The sequence below is a fragment of the Anas acuta genome, chromosome 2, assembly GCF_963932015.1.
Source record: "Anas acuta chromosome 2, bAnaAcu1.1, whole genome shotgun sequence".
Classification (NCBI taxonomy): domain Eukaryota; kingdom Metazoa; phylum Chordata; class Aves; order Anseriformes; family Anatidae; genus Anas; species Anas acuta.
In genome coordinates, this window is record NC_088980.1 from 147,619,151 (window position 1) to 147,645,130 (window position 25,980).

General features: G+C 39.5%; 1 long non-coding RNA gene across 3 annotated transcripts in view; it reads left to right on the top strand.

The window, feature by feature from the left end:
- The first annotated feature begins 3,383 nt into the window (after nucleotides 1-3,383).
- The window catches only part of LOC137851479 (uncharacterized), a 48,631-nt gene continuing 26,034 nt past the window's right edge, over nucleotides 3,384-25,980 (top strand). Inside the window, exons 1-3 of one of the 3 annotated variants that reach the window (XR_011093223.1) lie at nucleotides 3,384-3,746; nucleotides 16,980-17,123; nucleotides 19,904-20,063. This is a non-coding gene — a long non-coding RNA (uncharacterized lncRNA). The remainder of the gene's footprint in view (nucleotides 3,747-16,979; nucleotides 17,124-19,903; nucleotides 20,064-25,980) is intronic. The other 2 variants (XR_011093221.1, XR_011093222.1) reach the window with 2 other exon arrangements.

A 25,980-nucleotide genomic window follows, 5' to 3' on the forward strand; every position in this document is an offset into this window, starting at 1 on the left:
AAATATGGTTGCAAAGGATTTTAAACAAAAGCATGGGGTACAGTCCATTGCTTGTTTTGTCACAACATATCCTTAAGTCTATGTGGATCTGAGTCTTAATTCCCAATAGGACAGTTCATGTTTCCCTGCCTCAGGGGAGTTTCATGACAATTGGTGAGCCAGAACCTCTTGTCTCTTTTTGTCTCAAAAGAGAGCAAAAGAGAGATCAGATGAAGACTGTGGGTAACTGTGCCAGCTAATCAATGCATGAGTAAAGAGGGCTAATGAAAAAAAAAAAAAAAAAAAAAAGGACACCACAATATATGTTGTGGAGTGGATGTATTCCCAGTCTCTCTTTACTGCTTGCTTATGACCTTTTCCAAATCAGTTGGGTCTAGATCCTCAGAAATATTCAGACAGTGAATTGATAGGAACTCTGGCAAATTAGATTTTATATCCCAGTTCTGAAACCTGGACACCTAAACACCTTCTGGTCTGACCATTCACCAGAGATAAATAACAACAAAAATCCTTTCCCCTACAAAGACAAATCATAACTTGCTGGGATCCCACTCCACTCTTATCTGACATACAGTCACCATGTGCTTCAGCCAAGAGACCTCTGTAAAGCTCCATTTGCACATAACAATGTTCTGTGAAGCTGCAGCTACACACGCTGGTTCCCTTGAAAGTGCTTTTCTTACTTCTAGCTGTCATTTTCCTGCCAAACCCACACCCTGAACTATCCCATCTAATTTTACTTACTGGCCATCTTTCCCCTTTTTATTGGCAATATTTTTCTTGTTAATTGTGCATGCTTGGTTTTAAAGAATTGTGTCTGCTTTTCCTTAAGTGGCTCTGCAAGGAATATTTCTGCATCCTGGGTAGTTTCTCTGACATGTTTATGCCTTGCTGGTTACTGTAAAAAATGCAAGACATTTTATGTACTGCTGAAAACTGAGCTGGCACCTTGCAGTTTTAACATTGTGCCTTATTGTATAGTTAAAATAAATGTACCTGATATCAGCTTTATTACTCCTATTAGACGGTCTAATGGCTTGGAGCGCAGGAGTTCTTCCAGCAGGATGTTAAAGGGAAAGCAACAACTGCTCAGCTCAGACCCTGTATCCAGGGGGCCATCAGGGACTCCACAGAGGAGCACACAATGCTCAGCTGGGGGTGAGTTAGGGCTCTGAAGTCAATCTCCAGTCTCTAGATAATATATTTAATGTGTGATACAGTGTCAGAAAGAGGTTACCACAGAAAAGAAAGTCCACAGACTGTGTTTGTAGTTTCTGTCCGTATCTACTTTTCATTAAAAATATTACATCTTAGATCCTGTAAAGTCTTCCTTCTGAATGATGTTATAGCAGTCACACGGGACAGGTTTGTTCAAAACTGCTGAGACTCCGTTCAATAAATATGCCTGAGCACTCTGAAGCATGCCACTATCACTCCTGACTGACAGCTCTATAAAGGAATGCATATGGTATTCCAGAGCTTGGTTCAGTTTGAGGACTCATGAGTTTCTGCCACTCACTTACCTGACAGTGTCTGGATGGGGTTATCTACAGGTGAACAAGTCACCCTGGGCTCCTCCCTTCACAGACTCAATGCTGTTTAGGGTGCAGTTCACCTTCATGTATGCCTACATTTGGTTGGATGAACCACATCAAAGTACCTGTTGGCTGTACTGACTAGATCTCCATTGACCACCCAGGGACCACTTAGTACCTGAGATACAGACACTTGTATCAGAGACACCAAATGTTAGTCCAGGTGAGTCCTATAAAACACGTGGGATTTGGGTTTACAAGCCTCTGCTAAAGTCTATAAAGCTTCATTTTGGTTGTCCTTGGTTATCTTTGACTTTAAAGTGAAGTCAATATACTAGAGGCACCTCTGTTTGGTCAAGGGAATCATGCTCTGTGCATCTCTTTGATGGCAAATAAGTGGTGTGAACAGCTGTTGTCATCAACACAGGAGTACGCTGCGGCAAAGACAGAAAGAGTGCTGGGTTAACTGCTTAGCCCAATATAATCTCTATAGGTTGCAATCAGAGCAGGATGATGTAGATGTACATGAAAATGTATCCTGACCAGAAACAGTGGCTTACCACTTCTTAACAGAGAAGCTGAAGTTCAGTGAAAAATCCTCACAGCCATGTGATGGCATAAAGCACACTGGACTTCAATTAACCATTTTTCTTCTATATATTCTTCTCTCTCTCTATATATATATATTTCTTCTCCTATTGGGCCCAGAGGTGAGAGAAAAACTCCTGTTGGCAGTATGAAAAGCCCCATAAATATTAATCCATATGTGCACATCTGTTGGGGTTGTTCAGCCTGGAGAAGAGAAGGCTACAGGGAGACCTTCTAGTGGCCTTCCAGTACTTAAAGGAGGACTACAGGAAAGTTGAGGTAGGATTTTTTAGAAGAGTATGTAGTGACAATACAAGGGATAAATTGTTTTAAACTAAAAGAGGTTAGGTTTAGATTAGATATAAGGAAGAAACTGTTTACTATGAGAGTGATGAGGCACTGGACCAGGTTTCCCAGAGAAGCTGTGAATGCCCCATCCCTGGAGGTGCTTAAGGCCAGGCTGGATGGGGCTTTGAGCAACTTGGTCTGGTGGGAGGTGTCCCTTCCTGTCTAGGGCAGGGCATTGGAACTAGGTGATCTTAAAGTCCCTTCCAACCCAAACCATTCTGTGGTCTGCAGTCCTAGGTGGAATATTTCCTATGGTTGAAGGAAAGAGGGAGCTTCCATGATGTTATTCCAGGTTTGACCAATAAGCAGCAATTTATACTTCTAAATGAGATATCTAGAGGTGCCCACCAAAAAAAAAAAAAAAAAAAAAAAAATCAAAAATCAAAAAACAAACAAACAAACAAAAACCTTCAGTGAAAAGAAAAGAGTAGATGGAGTTGGACATTATAGAGAAAAGCAGAAAAGATTTGAGTGAAAACTGGCACAAGTTGTCCATACAGGCATACAGGCTGTGGAGTCAGTCCTTGGAGATCTTCAAATTTGCCTGCATGTGGGTCCTGGGCACCCTGCTCTGGGTGTCCCTGCTTGAGCAGGGTTGGACCAGATGGCCTCCAGAGGGCCCTGCCAGCCTCAACCAGTCTGCAATTCTGTGATTAGCTTTGACCAGACAAAGCAATGTTTCTGAGCCTAAGTCCTGCCGAGCATTTTTATAAAGAACTAACTATGTTAATTCCACCACCTTATTCAGATTTTAATCAGATCCTGTGCTCAAATGAGCTGTTTCAAGCACTGGAACTCAGTGGCCCAGGAGAGCTCAGCTCAGAGGTTGGGTCTGATCTGCAGTGAAATTGTTGTTTTCACTCAATTTCCCAGCTGAGTTGCCTCTGGCACAAAGGGTCAAGTGATTTGAGTGAATTGTCCTTGGCTCATTCAGGATCAAAGCACAGGTTTTGCCTGGTTCCACTTCTTTCCTCCACCCACACTGTTAAAGGATCACTGAACCTTTGGTATCCAGTCCCTGATAAGCACAATAGGCAGTGATAAGCGAAAGCAGAGGAAAAAAATAAAAAATAAAACACACAGAGTTATTTCCTTTGAGCAGATACCAGAAGGTAAATTGGTAGAGAAGAAGAAGTTTCAGTCTACTCACACCAAAGAAGCAGAGTAGTGTAATGCAAGATTTCTGCCTGGAGAGGCTATTGGAGGATAGGACGTGTGTCTGTGGTGCCAGGGGAAGGAAGAGAAAGAAAGGATGTCCCTGTTGGTGCTATGCAGGTAAGGAACTCTGAAATCTCTTCTTTGTTCAACATTATCTCAACCTGTGTTTATGAAGGTTAATAAGCAAAGGAGTGGGCATCTCATCCTGCCTTAACTTGTCTTATTTTGTAATTCCAGGCAAGATGTTGTTTTTCTGTCATTCCCAGAAAAGCCAAGAGCCAAGCCTGCACCTCTGAAGTTGTCATTGTTAGTGAGGCTCTAAAGGACTTTCAGGAGAGTATTCATTGCAAGTAGCACCCTTATTTATATTTTTGGATTAGTGTAGTACAAGCATTGGAAGAATTTCATGTTATTTTTGAATGTTGCTGTGGTCACATTATGCCCAGAGAAGAGCCAAGAGTGGAACACTGAGGGAACGGAGAGAAATCTTCAGTAAGAGGATTCAATGTTTCATACCTTCTAAGTACAACTAGTGCTTATGGTTGAACTTAAACTCTAGCACAGACTGCCAGTTTCCAGGAAAAAAAAAAAAAAAAAAAAAAAAGTAGGTACAGAAATGACTGGTCTAATTTCTGCCATATTCTTCTTTGTAAAATTATTTTTGTGGCTAAGTGACTGAGGATAAATGGACCTGATTTGCAACATATGGCTTAGAGGGGGCCTTAATAGATCTGATTCAGACAACTATTTGTTTTCAGAGTGATATATCCTTTCTAACCATACCAAATAACCCACTTGCTCTTTGTATTTTTGGGAAAATAGCCACAGAAATATCTATAGATATTTCAAACGTTATTTTTCCTGACTATTTAGAGAATTTGTATAAGAAAATTTTAACAGGGAAGACCTCCACAAACTGTTCTAGTGGCCAGGTTCAGCATCTGCTCTAAGCATTGGAAGACTGATTGAAGACCTGCTTCAAAGCAGGTGAACAAACCTGAAGATACCAGAGCTCAGTAAGAACTCTAGCTCATTAAGCTCCAGCTTCAAGAGGAGGGCTTCCAGACTTCGCCTTCCAGAGAGGGCTGATCCAATAAGTTTTGTGTTTTTGTTTTTTTTTTTTTTAAACACTGGTGGAGCTGGCCCCAAAGTCAGGAAAAAGGAAGTAGATATCCAAGTCCTTTGTATTAGGGGGACTTGGGTGGATCCACGAATATTCAGCAGCAAGAAAAAAAAGAAAAATCTGGGGATTTTCAGTTATTCCTGGGTAAGTAGCATCTTCACAAGGACTTAAATTATCTAATAAATGCTTGAAATAGGTGGATGTGGGTTAATATTTTCTCAAGTTCCAAAGATTTTAAGAAGGCATGCTGTTACTTGCCTTTACCAAAAGAGGGTTGTGATGCCAAGCACACTACACTTGCAATGCACAGAAGGATTTTTTTGGTCAGAATGTTGAGTGGCCAATCTGAACTGTCAGAGCCTGTGTACATTTGGTCAAGAAATTATATAGGAATACAATATTTAATGACATATCTGATATTTCCTGTATGTACTGACTCCCTTGGCAAAAAGAGCCCTCTTGCAGTGGTGGTATAAATTTCTCTGATCCCTGACAAAACATTAAGATAGAAAGGCCTATGACAATGCAAAGAAAAGGGTCATTAAAATAGTTTTGACTCAAAAAGTTCAGGGTGAGTTTGCAGTAAAAGTTTGCGAGTGGGAAATGATGCATTTCTCATTAAGTCCAAACCAGTTCTCCTGTCCCTGTTGATGATGTGCCCTTGTTTCAAACCAATTAAACGGGAGCTAATCTCTCTGTTGGTTTGAGACATGCTGTCTTTGTTACGTATAGTTTCTTTTGTGCCAAAAGTCCTAATGGATTTTTTGTAACCTACATCCATACTGGAGAATAATCATCTCTGTACAAACACAGAAGATCTGGTTCCTGAACCAGACAACTTTGAACTTGATTCAGGGCCAAATGAGGGAAAACTGAAAGGCTCCCATTGACTTCACTGAGTATTAGATCAGGCTGTCACTGTCTACATTCAGTCAAGGACATACAGCAGCTAATTTAAGGCCTATACTGTGAATGGGCTGAAAAGCACAATGACAATGCAGTACACATTCTTTTTAGCACCTCTCTTTGGTGAAGGGTGGCTGAAAAACTTCGTGGAAGAAGAGTTTTAAGAACAAATTCAGAACAATGACCATTCAACCTTGCTTGACTCTAATAGAGATCTCAGAAACACTTTTTCTTGGAAGTGGATAGAGTATCACAGGATTAATTAAAAAAATAAAAATAAAAAAATACAGGTTGAGATGAACCAGATTGACACATAAATGGCATGTAACTTCAAATACTTCTGCACTTGGACTTCTGAGTGATGCCTATGTTGTTCAAAATACTCCGGGAGATTCCTGATTGGAAAACCACACAGCCCTGCAAGCAAGGCAGCTAAGAAATAAGTATAATTTCAAAGGTAAAGTGGGTTTAAAGGGTTCATTCTACAAGCATCCTTGTAAATGTGCTGTGCCGTAAATATCCAGCTCCTTTAACCAACTCTTCAGTTCCTGGGAGTCAGGCCTGAACACAACTCACGGTGATACACCACCACCATGTGGTCGTTGCCAGGAAAAAATAAACTATTATGGAATAGTTGGGAGGAACTTGGGCCGATGTTTCAAAACTTGGGAGATATTTAGTTACTGTGGTAACAGAAGATCCTAAAGCACTTGGCCACTATTATTTATTGAGTTGCCAGCAGTTTCCAACACTGCTATAATGTGAACATTTACTGGGCATGTCTGTGAACAGTGAGACAGAAAATCCATGCTTTTCCAACCTCTGGTCCCCAGGCCTGAAGTAAAGCCAGGCACAGAAGGAGGTACTCATGCACCATCAGGTGATGTAGTCCTTCAGCATTTTAACCTCTCTGGACATCCTTGTAATAGGTTCTGGAATGGCTGGGACTGAGTAAAGAGATTGTCTGCATTGCTGGGAACAGCTTGGGGTATTCTTTTTCAAGGCAGCAATAGCATTCTTTGAAAATACTTCCTTAATATGTGCTTTAGAAGCAAATACTGCATGGTGATATTGTTTTGTTATGGTTTTCCTGTAGAGTTTCTAATTCATTTTGAGTTCCAGAGATATCTGGGAAAGGTCGGGGAGGTTTCCACTTTTATTAGGGTTGGGTGGGAAGCAGCACCTTGAAATATCCCTTTCTGTAGGGGGAAAGGGATTTCCCCTATGCAGAAGGCTGAGCGCTCTTTTTGCTTAGTGAGAGGGATCGCATTCCTTATTCTGATTTTGACAAATACTGTTATCATCCTTACTGCGGTCTGTAGGACTTTCCAGAGGGGACCAAGAAACAGTCTTTATAGACAGTTTCTGCAACACATTTTTCTGTTGCTTTTCTTTTGTGGTTAGTAACTGCAGGGGGACGAGGACCCAGCCTACTCTGGTCTTTGAGGAGTTGTTCAGGTTATGCATTAATCGTCTATGCAAAGATAAGGCTCTGGGCTCTTTGCCTTATTCCTATTATTATTATTATTATTATTATTATTATTATTATTATTATTATTATTATTATTATTATTATATTATGTTAAATATTCTTATTATTATTATTACTTAACTAATATAATAATAATAATAATAATAATAATAATAATAATAATAATAATAGGAATAATAATAATAATAATAATAATAATAATATTTTCCTTGTCTTCACAATCCCAAACTCTTTTTTACTGGGGGTTTTAATGAACCCCCAAATGCAAGTCTTTGTCAAATAGTGCCTTTGTAAGGCACTTCTATGTGATGGATCCAGACGCATCTTCAAAGCAGAGTAAGGCAGCTGTTCCTCTTTTTCAGACTCTGTAGCGTAAAAGAGCCTTTAAGCAGAGACCCTGAAAGAAAAGCATCCTGACCTTCTATTGTAGAGCCATGCAGGGATTTTTGCTTCCAAAATACTAACCACTTGCACAGGTACATAATAGCAAGGAGGAGATATGTAACCATGCTCCAGAAATATATCCAACCACACCAATAAATAACTCTGTTTGAACTATTTATCTGGTCTTCTAATAGCTCACTGCTTCACATATATTTTCCTCCCATCTTTATGGGCCTAACTCTGGAAGGTGCAGATTGGTTTTCGCATGCCTGAGGGTGTGGAACCATAATGAAGCTTTTCTCTGCTCTAACAGCTTAACCTCTCTTTCTCTCTGCAGCTGTGGTGCTCTTTAATAAAAGTGCTGGGATGTGGATAGAAGGCTTTCTCAAGGGCAACATCTCTCCCTTATTCCTGCTTCCAGTCACCTCTGTCATATTTTCCCGAGTGACCCCCTTAGGAGGCTGCAATGCCCAGACACCAGGAACTTCACTGAGGCTTCTGTCTCTGACTCCCTGAATTGTAATTTGTGGTGCCTGCAGATACTGGATATCCATTTGGGATTTAATTTGCATGGGAAAGGAATTAAAGCACCTCTTTTGTGTATGGTCCCTCCACAGCCTTTAACTGAGTCAGAGGTTAAGCGTAAATCCCAGGGAAGCACACCAAGACTCAGACTGTCCATTATTAATCTATTTTCTGATATACTTTCCAGCACCTATATTGAATTTTGGGAAGATATAGATCTGAAGAACCCACTGTGCAGTAATTGGCTTTCACAGTAGTTGTGTCATTTAGGAGAAGGATATTTGGGTCAGACTTACTGAGCAGGGACTGTCTCCTCAATCACAGGCACTCCGGAAAAATAAAATGAGAAGGAAGAAGGGAGTACTGGGCAAGAAATCAGGTACGAAGTCCTGGTGTGGTAGTCTAGTAAAAATACTAGTGTTGGAGTAGAGATTTTTGCCTCTGGCACCTTTTGTGGTACTACAGGAAACATATATACAATTCAATTCCCCAGGTTTTAAAAAGGATATTAAGTGAGAAGAGATAGTATAGAACTATATATGTTATCTATTCAAAGGCTGAAGAGTGATACTTTTATTGACAGGCTTGGAGAGCTCTATTTGCTTATCCTTTATCCAAAAGGATATTGCGAGCCCCGGTAGTGCATCCTTCTAAACGTGTCAGTCAGGGGAACACATTAACTGATGTGGAGGCAAGAGGAAGGGAGTGATGCTGCCCTTCGTGGAGTTTTCTGTCCATGGTTCATCACGTGTACTGCATAGTACTGCTGCAAGAAATGTGATCGGAGTGTGTGATCACCTCTGAGGGGAGAAAAGCAGCAGGTTTCAAAATCTTTTTAGTAGATGGCATACAAAGAATTCATGGTTGAATGCAAAAACAGGATGAATTCGAATGATAATGAGGTAAGTATTTTGATGATGAAGGAGAATTTCCTCTGAAATGAACTGACAAGAACAATGTATCTGCCAGCTCTTGATACCCTCACATCCAAACTGGTGGTCTTTCTAAGGGGCAGACAAAAAGCGAAGAGAAGTCACTAAGCAAAATTTAAAGACAACTGAGAAGAAAATAACGGTATTTGGATGACAGGTGAGGAGAATTGACATCTCATAGCTTTTAATTAATACTTGTGTTAATACTTGAATCTTTGACACAGAACATTTTGAGCAACACCACACTTCTATTGTATTGGTAACTGCTAAAATAAGAACCACCTCTATCTGCTTTGTAAGTTTCTTGGGATTTTCAGGAAAAGAGTGAAAGATCTGTTCAAGCCACTAGAAAGACCTTCCTTCAATATCACTTCGGTCACAGGTCACACTCTCTCGTGTTCAGCAGTGCTAAGGCAGAGAATGATCGAAGATCTTGAAGATCTGCAGAGCTGTAGATCTTTCTCAGTCAAACTTCTGTCTACCTGTCCTTTCCACTGCTTCCATGAACAGTTCCTATTTTCCTCCACCCAGCTTCTAGCCATGAATCATCAAATCATTAGGCTTGGAAAAGCGCTCCAAGACCATCTGGTCCAACAATCACCCTACTACCAATATCACCCACTAAACCATGGACCTAAGTGAATAATAGAGAATCCCTGAACTTGAGGTCCATCCTGCTTCCCTGCTGGACTGATGGATCCAGCCTTCAAACATGGGTCCAGCTCATCCTTAGCCCACAAAATCCTGTAACAATACTTCAACATTTAACTGTGTGTAGGGGGAAGGGAGAGGTTGGTGAGAAAAGGCAGAACTTCATTTTCAAACCCACAGCTTAAAAACATTTGGTGCCCCTGGGTCTTGTGCTATGAAAAACAGTGGATAGTCTCTCTGAACTCTCCCTTCTATGATTCTGTTCACCTTTGTCTATTTACTTGTTTCTTGTATGGAAACTATTCTATGCTGTTGCTCATCCCTGTCACGCTTCTTTGAGTGCTTTCTAGTTCCACAGTCTGTTTTTAAGCTGTGATTGCCAGAGACACAGACAGCTCTAGACACATTATAGGATTTGAACATAATATCATAATGATGTTTTGTTTAATCTACTCTTTCTTCAGTGATTCAATTTGCCTCTTCCAGAGTCACTGCATGAACAATCACTACACAGTCATTGCAAGATCATTTCACTGCGTGTTGAAATCTGATTTAGAGGCCATCGCTGTATTTAGATACAGTTGTGTTTGTTTTTATTTGTGTTTATTGAGTTGGATTTATCAAAGCTATCTGTTATGTTACCATCCAGACACTCAGAATCTTGTGATTCTTCTGCTGTTCTTCCAGGGCTCATTAACTGAAACACAAGGCAAGTGAACAAAATGCATCCTTTTGCAGTTAGCTTCTGTTCAGCCAGAGCATAGAAGCCACATGGAAACTTGCAGCTACCTGTATTGTTCCAAGTGCTTCTATTTTATAAAAGCTCTAAATATATAAATATATTGTTATATATATCTGTGTGTGTGTGTGTGTGTGTGTGTGTGTATATAAAGCCCTGATATTTAGACAGCTGTTGGAGAAAATAGCACCAGCTTAGGGTAAAAGTGAAAAGGAAAAGCCTAAATTTAGGCAGAGAATTTTATTTCTCTCTATTTCCCCTTTTCACCCAAGTAGTATGACCTGATGAGTGAGCAGCTGAAGTGCCTCTTTGAGGCTGACAGCCCTGATTTGACTCCAGGAACTGAATGGTTGAGTGATCACAGGGATCTTTGAACTGCTCACTGCACTTCACTAAATTCCGAACCTTTAAGAAATATACTCTGTAGTCCATCAAATTAATCCACACAAGAAATGTGCACAATTTCTGACCCACGCGGTGCTTATTTTGGTCTCACCGCAGATAGGGCTCTGTTTCCACCATGGCATGAGCAGAATTTTCTGGCAGCATAGGATGTAGCCTAGATGAGGCAAGCAGTCATTGTTTCTGCCATGACAGAGTTGATGGGGTGACCATGTCCTTGCCATGCTCATAAAACGTAGTATGATGTCAATGACTTGCCTTCACATGATACTTCATCCTTTACAAAGCCCAGATGATAAATGGAAATATAAATTAGCCAGTGAGAGAGATATCCAATCAGTCAAGTCAGAAAACTAAAATAATGCTTGAAAATAAGACTATGCTACTTGAACTGAGCTTGTTAGCACTGGTGGTGACCGTTTTGGGGGTTAACGTTCATAACATTTTGGTAAGAAGGATCCTTGCCATTAGAGGGCACCAAATCACTTTACAATCTGCCTTCGTGTCTAGGAATCTGAGGTTTGTACCCAGCCTACTTCGAACCTGAGCACTGAACTTTCCAGCCAAAACCCAGACGATTTTGCAGTCGTACTTGTTCTGTCTCCGTGTCCCTCACTAGATTGCTACCGTTTTGGCCCCAAATCCCACCAGTGTAGCTGACAAGTTTTTATAACTGTCAGGTTTCAGAATGGAAGACAAGCAGCCGTCTGCCTGCCAAAGCGAGCACAGGGAAAGTCATATTTGCATACATTTCTCCCCCTGTCAGGCATATAGCCTTTGGGGATGGAAGCTACACTGTGCAAACAGCAATAAACTTGTGAGGTTTGAAGGGTATGACAAGGAATGTCACTGATTAAAAGATAAATGGGCTGAAAAATATGGGAGTGGATGGAGTACAGCTGTTAGGACAATGGCTTACTGCTGTTATCCTTCTCAGTTAGTACTCACATTTTCAGATATTTCTGTGTTTTCCTTTAGCTACTTTACTCTCGGGTGTGCTTTCTGTTTCTATTGTTTTGCTCCCATTACACTTTTTAGCATCCTTCTAAATATAATCCAGTTTCAGCTGGAGTGGGGCTGACAAGGGGCTACCAAAACAAGGGGTAAACTGCACAAAGAAGTGTCCCCTGAAAACGTTTTTGTCTGGGCCATGTCTGAGGATCTTGAGCTAAGACTCAGACAAAACCTCGTGTTCGGGTTAAAGTTACGTTAAGAGTTAGAAGAGAGGCAAAGCCCAGAGAAGCAGTTGGGGTTAGGCTGCAGAGAGTGTTGCTGGAGGATGCTAGGTTTGTTAGGCATCTTCTGACAAGCAATGCATAGGTTTCTGTTAACATTTCATAGGGAGGAGAAAAAAAAAAAGAAAAAGAAAAAAAAAAAAAAAACAAAAAAAAAACAGAGAAAGAGAGAAAGAAAATAAGTATGCTTCGGTCTTTAGGGAAAGTGGAGCAAGGCCAAACAATTAGTTAGACTGCAGGGAACCTGAAGTAACTTTGTTAAAATTAAATGAGTTGCTGTGGCTGTGATTTACTCTATTTCACAGCCTTTTAATTTTGTTGAGTTTGGCAGGGTTATCCCAGATCTATACCAGGGTAAAAGGTCTTTTGACTCTACACTGAGAGCAAAATCTGTTGCAGCTAAGTGTGAGGAAAGCAGTGTGTTTTATTATGGAACTGAGTTGTACAACCTCTAAATTATGTCACCTGGTGTGTATGGTCTATGGAAATTGTTAAATATTTGAATAAAGAGATATTTTTCAAATATTTCTGACTGACTGAAGATCAAAGTGCAATGTTGACATTAGCATTCTTTAGAAGGGGAACTCATCACAGTTGTTGGGAGCTATTTCCCTTGCTTCCCTTCTTATGGGTATGTCATATAAGACTGAACCAACTTCTTTAAAAATGGAAAGGAAAAAAGAGAACCAGCTGCATGAGCATCTCTGAGAAACTCTGAAGAACTGAGATTAATCCCAGCTGGATTTGTAGTACTAAAAAATAGCTTTTGGGGTAACACCAACCTTCCTCTTACAGCTGTATCAAAAAAGGTTTAGAGGAGGAGAGAGAAAAGTATGGGATAAGATGGTGGTGGGACTAAATCAGGTGGATCCAAGCACAAGGAATGAAGGAAATCTGCTGTTCAGTTTTTAAGAAAAAGATTTTAAATTACAAACTTTAGCCTTGATTATAGCAAAGAGACATCTCTAGAAAGTATCCTTCCTTTTGTTTCAACAAAAGTGAGAACTTAAGCTGGTATTTATGTCACTTTATTTTAGGTGTCTAGAATGCATAATGTGTGTGGGTAAGGTGTCTAAGTTCCCCTGAAAGTCAATGGAGATCTGATCAATAAAGTCAATTGCATTTAGGATGTGATTCATTGAACCAGATGTGAGAGTGTGTTTTAGTATGAAAGCGCACCCTAAATTACACTGAATAACTTGCCACCAACTAAAAACTGCTTAGGCAATGAACATGGATATGGTTGCACTGTAAACACATGCAGTTTGATGAAGCTGCTTTTAGCATCTCTGAATCTTCTTGTTTGCAAGAAATGCCAAACCATCAATAGTTGAAAATGTTTTCAGTATTTCTTATACGTAGGTTTTGCAATGCAGATTCAATAATAGTGTCAAAAACATTGCTGAGAAAGATCATTCGTAAGGTTATTGTGGCTGTCAGTTAGATGTTTTAAAAATGTTGTCTAAGTTTGCTTGGACAGCATTCAAATCAAGGTAGACTCTTGAAAATGGGTCTGGTAATCTCTGAGATCTGAGTAGTAATTGTAGCAGTAGTGTTCTTAGTAACTGAATGAAAATTAAAAAATAAAAATTAAACAAATAAGGAAACAGAAGCCTCTTGAACAAAGAGTTTGAATTGCTAGGTCTTTGATTTGACTGACTTTTTTGTTCTCTTCCCTACCCTCTTTCAGATCCTTGTGTTCAAAAAAAAGGTAGACAAAGTTTTCAAAGGTAGACAAAGTTCTACAATTGATCACTTGCCCAACTAGTCAGGCAGGCTAAGTTCTCTGTTTTGCTGTGTTTTTAACCTTCTGACTTCCATACTCCTCTCTACCGCTGCAGATACTTGTAATGGACATCATAGTTTCAGACAGGACGATATCTATCAGTTAGTATCTCCAGGCATTCTTTCTGAAGTTAATAAGATGAACTCTTTTTCCCAGTATCTCGGGTTTATTTATTCCTATGAGGAAGATTACTACAGTTTTTATGATCATACCGATTCCACTTTGAGAAAAAAATGTGCTGAATATAAATAAGCAGAACTGGATCTGTGGGATGTCCCATCTCATATCTTGTAAATCCTATAGTCTAGGGAAGTCGTATCTTGTGCAGATGCAGATAACATTTTCTGTGACCAACAGACATCAATACATTTACTCACTTCAGGTTTTGAAATCTCAGAACATGGCCTCTGGAGTTTATTTCTACACAAATGAATTTGGTGATAAGATAGAACAAGTATTAAGAAAGTGGAAGCCAGTTGAAAGAGCTATTCTAAAAATGAAGGCTCAAAACTAGCTTCTACAATTTTAAAGAACATGATGGGCCATATTGGAATCTATTTGCTAGAAATGCTGAGTACCTGCAGGTACTCTGGAAATTAATCTCTTGAGATTTGTAACCAGAATTGGGAACTATGTAAAAAAAAATCTATTGAAAATATTTTTTTCTCACCAATTCACCACATTAAAACCTATATATTACTTTCTGCTTCAGGTGGTGTTCTGTGGTTTCACAGATTAATGTGTTTGAGCTGGGATGATATGGTAGAAGGTCAAGTCCCTATAAACTAGGGAGGTCTGATCCACGCCTAATTAAAAGGAAAACCATAAATAACACTCTGTGGATCCCCATTTTAAGGTATATTTCCTGAGATCTTGAGGCATACTACAGAGCCTCCAGAGTTACTTTCATTATGGAAAATTGCCTCTTCTTCTGACCCCCACAATACCCGTTCTTTCCTGACTCACACTACCTATACATATATTCCTATACCTTCTTAGCTATTCTTTTGCTCCTCTGGAGAACATGAAAGGAGCTGAAACATTCAAGGTCATCCTGCTTATAGAGTCAATACAAGCCTGGAAGGGGATTGGTTTCTTGTTATCCAGTAACTCTAAAATGACTCTGAACTCAAGATAAGGAAAGGTAAAACACGACTAAATATTTCTTCACCACATCCTGCACAGACAACATAACTTCATAGGTGATAAGGAAATGACAGCAAACAAACAACACAGCCCTCACTTCTGGTCTCCAGATATTAAAACAGAAAAAGCTTCCCAGTTTTTCTCACTGTTTATCCTGCTTTTTGTGGTTTTCCTGAAAGAGAGTAAGGAGAAGTTTAAAATGGCGTTAGAACTGATTCCTTAGGGAAATGTACTGCTGCACTGTGCTTAAGTACATTCATTCAGATCATCTCCAATAGGCCATTAGTTTGTTTTGAGGCTAAAGGTTTGTGCATTGGAAGTGGCCAGTCCCTCCAGGGCATCCTGCAGGCTGGCTGCCTGGGAAAGACGCTCTGTTCTCCCAGCTTGCCCAGTGCCTGCATCTGCATGCATATTCATGACTGGCTATTCTTTTAGGTAAAAGAGAAAATTTCCTTAGAAAATTGCAGTAGTAGAGCAGGGCTGTGCTTTCAAGTATTTTGCCTTTCCCAAAAGGAAATAGCTGATGCCATGAAAAGTTTTGTTCAACTGTAAATGTGTTCAACTGCGCTATAATGTTTCATGGAGGGGGAATTTTCTTTCCCAGCCCAGCTGCTGAATAGTTTGTGCCTACAGGCTCCACGAGGAATTAAGAAATAGGACTAGGCATCATACCAATTTTAATTTTTTTTTCACCCCGTTTGCAGTAATCTGGGATATGGAAATTCCTCTGTGTGACAGAACATTCCTCCAGTCTGAAGTCATGTGTGCATGCACACATACACACGAATGCACTCTCCTGTAATGCAGCTCTCATTCAAGACATTTTATATGAAGAAGTATTTTAGAGGAGTGCCTTCCCATGCAACTTCATACAGCAATCTGACTGGTTGTTTTTAAAGGGCTGTGAGTTTGGGACTGGTGTTGACTATAACATACTAACACTTCATAAGTGAATGTGCACCTGCTTAAGTATACACAGTTTGCTTATAGATATTATGTTTTCAACAACAAAATGCGTCACTTGGTAGAAAGAAATCTGATAATATGAGGACCTATTTTCCCTTAATAACCAAGACATCCTAAGAGATGAGGGGACCATTTCAGAACTTAGATTTGCCCTCTAAAGTTCAGGTTGTCTAGTCTGATGTTCAGCCAGTGACAGTGTAAAGAAAAGCCTCATTGTGTTAGATGCAAGAGTAAAACTTCTGTAATAGGTAATTAATTAAGCATTTATATGCAAACCAGAATATATAATTTTCCTGAACACAGATGAATTGTATTCCTTGGCCTAGAGGTCAGAACCAGGTAAGTTTACAAGACACTCTTCAACAACGTTTCCTATGAATCCATGGTTACTTTTAATTTCCCTCTGTAAAAATTATATTCTTCTTCAGTACCAAGACTAATCCCCTGTTGTATCTGTACCTCTGCCTTTTGTTGCAGTTATACCTGGTGCCTCTGAATTATGCATTGTGTCTGGTTGCAGAGGGACAGACAGATTGATGAAAGCCATTTTTAGTGTTATTCTTTAGCTTCCATGAGTTCTCATTCATGGTTGACAAGGCTGGGTGAATCAAAGTGTTTATTTTTACCCTCTATGTATCTTTCCTCATTCTCTAGTACTTTGTCATATTTATCTCGCTGTCCCTGTGCTGTGTTGAAGAGCCTGGGAACTGCATCTGCTTCCTCACTTTCTGCCATAACCTAATGCATGCTTACCATTTGTGGAAAGGGCCACAAATGCCTCTTCTTTCTTTTCACCCTGTTTTGTGGAAAACAGTGCTCTGCACAGATACTGATTTTGAAATTGCAGGTGATGTGGGTGGTGCCTTATCTGCCTTTCTGTGCTTTGCCCCAGGAGCTGACCTCTCCATGCACTGAAAGAACACAACTCATAACTTCTCAATGTCTCCAAGCAAGCTGCTGCTCATTCCTTCACTAGTGGCTTGTAGGGTCTGAGAAAGCTGCTTTGCAGGCTTTTGCTTTAGACCATCATATTTATCTATCTATCTATTTATTTATTTTAAAGCATCATTAGAATGACCTTGGAGCTGAAAGCCACATTCCAGGGAAGTCTCCTGATGCTGAGGAACTTGTCTCTAATAAGAGGAAGGAATTTGTCATTGCCTAACTAGAGTCTCCTTTGCAAGCTGAGACTTTCTTCTCTAGGATGGTATGTTCTAACCCTTTCACATTCTCCTACTGATTTTCACGCCTAAGAACAAGACAGAAGCAACTGTCTCCTTGCCCTCAAGAGTTCTATCAACAGTACAAAAGAGACTGCATTATGGGAAAGCTTTACAATGACATGAGACCTCACAAACTGTGTCTTGATCCAGGCTTTCTGCATGAAATTGAGTTATATTTATCCACAGTCTCTAGGACTCCTCATGACAGTCATATTAAAGTACTATGCATTAAGAAAATAGGTCTATGGAAAGAAAGAGGGCTGAGAAGTATGTTCTTTATCTGATTTATAACATCTTGAGCTCACACATTTATAATAGCATCAGCTGTTGCTATAACTTGACAAGCTCTATGGACTCAGAGCAAACACATTGAAATATATCATGATACAAATGGGTCCCTTGCTAAACCTACACACTGCTACTCACTGTCATTGAGACTTTGCTCTTGACCTGAGCTCCATGTGTCATTACAGCAGCAAAATGCCAGTGGCACTGCTGCCTACACTGCCTACACTGATTTCCTTCCCTTTACACAGAGCCTTTGCAGGAAACATTCCAGTTCACTTCTCTGCCCAGTATTACACAAATTCAAAATGAGGTGGGAATGAAAGGCTCAGCCAGCATGACCATGGCTATGCCCAGGTTGTACCCAGGAGTGCAGCAACAGCTGGCTCCAGGCTGATGGAGACTGGGAGCTTCAGCTTTCTTCCTCTGCTTGCATAAAGGTTTGTTTTGAAACAGCACTTATATGAGGAGAATATGAACTCAGCTTGTGCTGAGGAGCAAGCTTAGGTAACATCGTTTCCATACTTTTGGTGCCTGATCTGGTACTTCATTAACTGTTAACACAAAAGCTTTCCTGTAAGCAACGTTTGTCTGTGAATAGTCAGTGTTGCAGAGTAAGCCCAGGGTGAATCTGAAGGAAAATCTGAACATTTTCCCAAACAAATTGAAATGTCAGGTTTGGATTTTAAATAAATAAATAAATGTTTTCAAGTAAAGTGTAGAAATTTATTTGTCTCATGGCTGAAAAAACAAAATCACTTTCTTGATTTTACAAGATGGTAAGAGAGCTGGGTGCACCAGGTCCTCATCGGATGTCTGGAATAGAAGATTCTGAAAGATGGGATCAAATTTACAAGGAAAAGAAAACCATCCTGAAGACTTCCACAGGTGGATTTTTGTTGGACAACACTTCTATAAACATTGGAGCTAGAGTTGAACAATCTCTTATCCTTCAGTTGTTAGGAATTGGCCATAAGAACAGGCTGTACTCTACAGCTAGTGAGATTAGCGAGAGCTTCAGTCAGGTCCTTGCAAGCCTCCCTTTGTGCCTAATGTTACTGCAAAAAGAGCACAGATATCTGTGCAGGTGGTCCTCAGAGGACAAGGATTATCCATGGGCCAGAAGAGGTTACAATTCAGCTTGGTGAGTACAAGCATACAGTGTTAGAGTTCCATAGGGTAAAAAGCATGTAACAGTCAAATATTTTCATTCTTCCATTTTTCCATAGACTATTGTCACTTTTTAGTCTCTGAGGGGTAAGGACGGGTGTCTTTTTATTATTATTATTATTATTATTATTTTATTTATTTATTTATTTATTTTTTTGAATAGTTCACAAGCTTTGGGCTTTTTGTTGTTGTTGTTGTTTTGTGTGTGTGTGTGTTTGTTTGTTGTTGTATAAGACTTCTATTAACAGTTAAATAATTTTTTAATGACACTTCTCGTTTAGGAAGTGCATTGTGCTATGGGATTTGTATATGCTATCACTCCAATGGCACCTTGGCTGGTGAATAAGAAAGGGAGCTGGATATGAAGCTATCAAATATTCTGAAGACTTCTGCATGAAAAGTGCCTGATCCAATCTTCGGTGTAATCAGCAGAAAAACTGTTACAGAACTCTGTTGGACACAGTCCATAATTCATTTGTCTTAATCTCTGCATTTTTCCTCTTTCTCATTTCCATTTTGTCCCAGAGAGAGAAGTGCTGAAAAGCCACAAGAAAAATTATTATTCTGTTCTTTTAAGTACTTGTGGGACAGAAATTTTCAGTAATTTAATGATTCCTTCCTTGTAGTCCCAAACCACTCCCACAGACTTTTCCAGCTTTCTCAGGCCAAAGATTTTGAGTTGGTTGGATAAACCGTAGTTATGCATCAAATTTTGTGTGTCCACAGGACTAAATAATAATCCCAAGGCATTTTGATGAGTAATTCCCATACAGTCTTGTGCTAGTGTGGTGTGGCTACATACACTGTACAATTAACTGCTGTCATAGGAGCAAAGCATATGAAGATACTCAAGAGCACGCTACCTATTTTTCAGCATTATGATAATTTCTGTGACTTCATCATTTATTTTAGCATCTGAGGAATATTCAAAGCAATTTTATGTCCATGTTAACCAAATGTTGCTGTCTTTGAACTCTTTTGTCATTGCAGTCTTGTGTGTTGCTCCTGAAAACTCTGCTAGTGTTATGAGACAGCACTGGCATGAAAAATTCTCATCCTCATCTGAACATAGTAATTTTGAGGATAATTGACTTCCAGATCCATTCTCCCACTACCTGGTGGTTTTTGTTGTTGACGATTTTGTGTTGTTGTTTTGTTATTTTGTTTATTTATTTGTTTTTAATGAAGAGGCTTTTAATTAACTGGCAGGTGTGTAGAACTATATCATCAAGGTTTGTGGGCCAGTAGAAGTAGATCTGCATAATGAAACTAGTACTAAGTGTCTAATGTCCCTTTATTCACATTTCAGGTTTATCCTACGCTGAACTAGCTCTACTCTGGTCTTGTGGAGCCCTTTATGGTACAATACATGAAGTATGCTCCTGGAGCACACTTTCCACTTCAGTTTCATCTGGAATGAATCTGGCTCAAACTCTCCAAAACAGATCCATAATGGGAAAGAAAGCACGGTAAGTGGGGATAACAGGAGATTTGCTTCAAAAGTATACTCTTGATCCATACTAAAACCCTGGTGTAGACATCCTGAGTGAGCCACTGTAAGGATTTGGAATGGATGAAGGACCTGTCAGGCTGTAGACAGCTAATGCCCAGGATGGGGCACTGGCTGAAACAGCTTGCATTGCTGGAGGGAAAAGACACAAGTTCTGTGCCTGGTGATGCAGTCTGAGAAGCCACAAGTCATCTCACGTATTCACAGCCATGAAGTCCCAAGTGAAACAAAACCATTATTCTATTTTCTTCCCCAGTGAAACTGTGGTCCATGTTAATTCTTCTTTCTGAAGAGTCCTGTTAGCAAGCTGTGGAAAATGCATAGTTACAAAAAGAAATTCTGCTGGGAGATGCATGTCTCTTATTTTTAACTAGGTTGGCAGATACCTTACAGTTTGGTGGTCTAATGCATGGCTGGACGATGTGATTTAATGAGAATCCAGCGTTTCACAGAGGGAGACCATTCTGAAGGAGTAACTGACACACACAGCAGCTGCACTCTGCTTTTCAGTCATTTTTTCCACCATTTTAATGAATGTTTTATGTTATCTTTTCTTGCTATCCGATTGTCCCAGCTCCTGTTACTGAACACAAGGGCCGCCTTTCACAACCTATATCACTGCAACTGACATAATATACTTATAATTCTGGAAATTCCAAGACACATATATACTTCATGGTAACTCCCAGGCAACTAAGCCCTCTTGGAGTTAGTAATTTTACTGTATTTCATTCCACAAAGGAAACTTTACTCCCAAAGGAAGCAGTAAGCTTTGGCCACCCCTATAGCTGATAACAATCCAAGACTTTCATCACATTTTTTTGACCCATTCTTGGCTTTCAGGAATAACAACAGCTGCTGAAAGCAATACAATTTTTAGTTGTGCTTCTTTACCTTCCCCCTAGCAAGCATCCTTATGAGAGGCTGAGAAATTAAATAGCCTTGGGGTAAATCAATCCCCAACAGCTGTTGCCTCCAGCATTCCTGACTGTCAGTGACTTCATTGAAAACATATGAGTGATCTTTCAACATGTTCACAAGTGGAGAAACGTGTCAACTGGGAAATCTCCCTTCTCCCAACCCCATCTTCATAAATGTACATGGATAGTTGAATAGTTTCTCAAAAATCCCACTGGTTCCATGAAATCTTTTTCTTTATCTCCCTGGTTTTGTTCGTTAATATATTTTATTTATTTATTTATTCATTTATGCAAAATACTCTAAACTCTAAAAAGAATGAGGATGAGTTACATTTTGTCAGCCTGAATTCCCGCTTCTAGAGCCACTTGTTTGGATATGTAAATCAGTCTTCATAATGCAAGAGGCTGGGTCAGAACTGACTGATGAGGAATAAAGTCAGGAATGTGGACTGAAAACCAAGTCCAAAACTGGAGACCACTACAGGCAGTTCATTTTTCTCAATAATTTAAGCAGATTTCACTTTGCTAATTACCCTGTAATACCACTGTTCCTGAGCACAAGGCACAGATGGCATGTGCCTTCTCTTTCTGTAAGCATGACCTTCCAACACTGCTAGTTGGTACCATGTCCACTCAACACCATGTTCAAGACCAAAGGAATGCATCCGACTTGTAATCCAGCACTTGTTCCCTCATGCTAAGGCAACACTGGCACAGCTTCCTTCACCTTGGTAGTGGAGACACGATGAGTTACAGAGGCAATGCACCAAGTAGATAGAATGAGGCCGTTTCTTAGCAAGGATGAAAGGTTTGCGTAGGTTCAACTCCTTAGTCAGCTCTGAAATACTGCCATCTGGTAAATCGACTCAATTCCCATTTGATTTGGCTGCTCTAATCACTCTAGTATCCGTATTAGCAGCTGTGTATTTTTTGTGTGCCTAAGGATATCCCTGATCCCATATATACCTTGATCAAGCTCCATCTTTAGCTTATTCTCATTTTATTTATTTATTTATTTATTTATTTATTTATTTATTTTTATACTTAGGAGGCAGTTAAACAAACTTCTCTGGTAACAGAAACCAGATTCTGCTTTCTAATATACACATAGGTACAATTTTCATGTGTTTTTTATTATGACAAGCATTATCTTTTAGCCCAAAGAAGCTTAGTTTTTAAAAAAAAACGTAGCTTGAAACCTAGTAGGACTTTTTATAAGAGTGAACTTCTGGCCTAAGATAATGTTGCTTTGAAGTCAAATAGCAACCTCAAAATTCAATTTAAATTGACAATCTGAGTATTTGTCCCTGTTTTAAACCGGATATTTTTTTCTAAGTAAGAAATAGGGAAAACACCCTTACAGCAGCATATACATGTACTGGACATGTTTCACTTCCTGAAGATTTTGAAAGGACAAGTTCAAAAAGAAAGATTCTTACTCAGTTGTATTCTTGCTTCTTCCCTTCTTCTGAAATTCAGCTTGCTCAAAATGCTCACACAGACACTTACTTTTACTAAAATACAGTATTGGATGTATATTTCCTTCAGAACTCAAATGAAAGTAAAGGACCTTTGGCTCTCACATATCCAGTCACATAACTTGCCCTTGATTTTCTCTGCCTGAAAGCCTGGACCTACTTCCATTGACAGTGAAACACTGATTGGCTTCAGCAGAGTGAATATTTCATATCACAGATTTAAGATGTGAAAGCTACAAGGTAATTCTCTCTCACACATAAAAAAGATCAGTCCTTTTTGCTAGAATCATAACTCAGCTAAGGATTTGGAGAATGATTATCTTTTCTAAAGCACTTTTTATCTCTGTATCTTTAAGTAGCTTGAAAAGCTGACTGAAGCATATTTTATTTTTATTTTTTTTCAGTTTCAGAGCCAGGGAACTGTGGCCAGTTTTGGAGAGGCCATGTCAACCAGTCCTTCCATAATAGGCCAAACTGCAGTTGTACAAATTTTTTGTCCCTGTGGAAATGTTTGGTGTGATTCTGCTGGAATTACTGGGTTACCACCTCACACGGAAACCCGGTGCAGTCTTTGGCAACTGCTTTAGGTGTACTGAAAGGTAGTGGATCTGTGCTGTCTCAGCTCAACATTTACCATGTTTATCATGATGTAGTGCAAGAGTAAGATTTACATACTGGACAGTAGGCAGATTTGTGAGCTGGGGAATTTCAAAAGAACCTTTATTCCTTACTCCAGTGTGATACTGAGGTGAAAAAATAACAAGTTGATCAATGAGATAACCCTGCTCTGCACTTACTATCCTTTATTAGGAGATTTGCCATTTCTGAAGCACTAATAATGAAGTTTCAGCTATTTCAGTTAATTTACGTTTCCAGTTCACAAAACTGACTATCTCCTATGTTGTGCTTCAAAAGTACCCTGAAGGCTGAATGCAAATTTCTGGGGAACTGTTTTGACCTCTTGACTGAAAAAAAGAAAATGAGGGAAAGTGTAAACTTTTATGAACAGATCTTATATCACGAGGCAGGAGAATTATAGTGACTAAATGATGGAGAAGAACAGAAGAACAATTTTGTGCACTGATATGACATGACTGCAGTAAAATTTTGCAGCAAACAGCATTTATTATGCATAGGACGGTACCTGATTCCCCTGCAGCCAGAGCACTGTCATCCTTAACCATAAGATACCTACTGCATGGACAAAAAATATTGGGCAAAGTGAAGTAGAGATCTAAATTGCCTGGCTTGAGGTCATGCTGCTGATCAGTGGATGTTGGAGTTATTTATAAGAAGCACAAAGAACTGCTCATTATGTTCCCACTAGCACAAAGAGCTCCAAAGGGGCTTGTAGCTTGCAAGTTTTGTTCTCTTCATTTTATTAAGCCAGGGGCTTGAACATTTTGTCCTTGGGATATACATTTACTTTTCATTATATGGCGAGAACCAATCAGGAAGAGACATTTACAAACTTTAGAAAATAAGTGCAAGATTTTCTAACACTGGAGATTTTAATTTTTGTATTTGACACCAATTAAAAAGAAAAGGCAAAATCTTTGTGGAAAAAAGAAATCTTACCTCCATGGTTTAAATGAACTGTCCACAGTATATCAGGAAAAAGTGCTCTTCCCAAGTACTTTCATGAATGTCAAGGTGACAATGTCTTTCACCCAATTAATCCCACAACTGCCATTTGACTGTGCTCCTACTCAAAATACCTTAGGCCAGCAGGCCAGATTTCTTCTAGCAATTAGCCTTTAACCCTTCCAGTCTTTGCTTTTTCAATTGCCAGTGACTCTGTGTCAGATAGGAGTTTTATGCTTCTCTTAAAGCCTATTTCACAATGGCTCTGGCTTGACCTTTGAAGTACGTGCATTTATAAGGAAATTGTTCGAGTGAAACGTTTCAACTGCAATCTAAGAAAGTAAGTACTGGGACTCCCCTAGAAAGGTAACATAATGCTTGCCTGTGTCTCCAGATGTAATTTTCCCTCCCTGCCCCCTTTTTATTTTGTTCTTTTCTTTATGAAGTATAGAAAACTATAAGTCTTGTACCAACTGTTATAATCATTATCTATATATCAGAAGCAAATAGTGGTCATTTTGCAAGTTCAGAGATCACATAATGCTGTTCTTCAAGTTCAATACCACCTGGTCACTACTGTTCTAACACTGTAAATTAACTTGTGTATATGGAGCACATTCTTCTGTATTGAACAGAATCAGAACAATTCAGCTATGTGGACTGGACACTCCCTCAATAATGATTTATTGCAGTTATCAACAAACAGTAATTCTACAGAGCAAGGAGGATAATTTTGGAGAAGTAAGATCAAGGGACCAATGTATATAATATTAAAATGGACTACATAACAAGCCTTCCCAGACAGAAGTTACCCAGGAATCACCAGGTCACCTGATCACAGGAAAATTCAGGTTGGATGAGCCCTCTGGAGGTCATCTAGGCTAATCTCCTGCTTAAAGCAGGGTCACCTACAAGGTCAGATTTAATTGCTCAGGGTTTTATCCAGACTTGAAAGCCTCCAGGAGGAAACTGCCCGACCTTGCTGGGCAGTCTGCTCCCCTGTTTGACTGTCCATATTGTGAAAGAATTTCTCTTAGAAACAGACTGAACTTCTCTTGTTTTTACTCATCGCTGGTGTCTTTTGTGTTTCCACCATAAACTACTGTGAAGAGTCTAGCTCTGTCTTATCCTGTAAGCACTGGAAATCTGCTATTAGATCCTCCTAAGACCTTCTTCTTCCCATGCTGAACAAGCATCTCTTCACAGGTCAAGCACCCCAGCTCATGCGCTCCAGCTCATGATTCTTCCAAAAGGTCTCAGGTCCTGCTCATGGTGGTGCCCAGCTGAAGATCTCCTTTATTAGGGGCCATAAGTGTAATTATTTTTACCCAGATAAGCCATACCCACAAGTAGATATCAATTTCATTATGACATGGAATAGCTTCTGACCCTAAAAAATCAGAAATCATCTCCAAAGGTGAGGCACAACATAAGAAAACGTCTTGTAGAGGGCAGCTGTTGCAACCATGTATACGTCCATGAAGTCTTTAGGTTGCAGTCAATCATTAGTCATTAGTCATTAAGAAAATTGTTTGGCAATTAGTTAATTTGTCCTGAATGGCAGGTAATGCTTACTTTAACAATAGGATGATAATAATAATAGTAAATAAAACCAGCTATTGCTAACTACTTGTGTCACTCACTGAAAGGTCCAGCTGCACAGTCTTGGAAATTAATAACTCCCTGAAGCATTTGAAATGGAGTTTGGCAACATCTGTACTGCATTTTGTGAAGGTGAATGGAAAATGGTAGTAAGCAAGAAGTAAAATTAAGTCCTATAACTATCTATATATAGTTATATATACATGTATATTATGTCTTCTCAATAACTTCAATGACCACTTTTCTTAGTGTGCTTTCTTTTAATGACTTGAGTTTCTAAGCAAAAATAAAA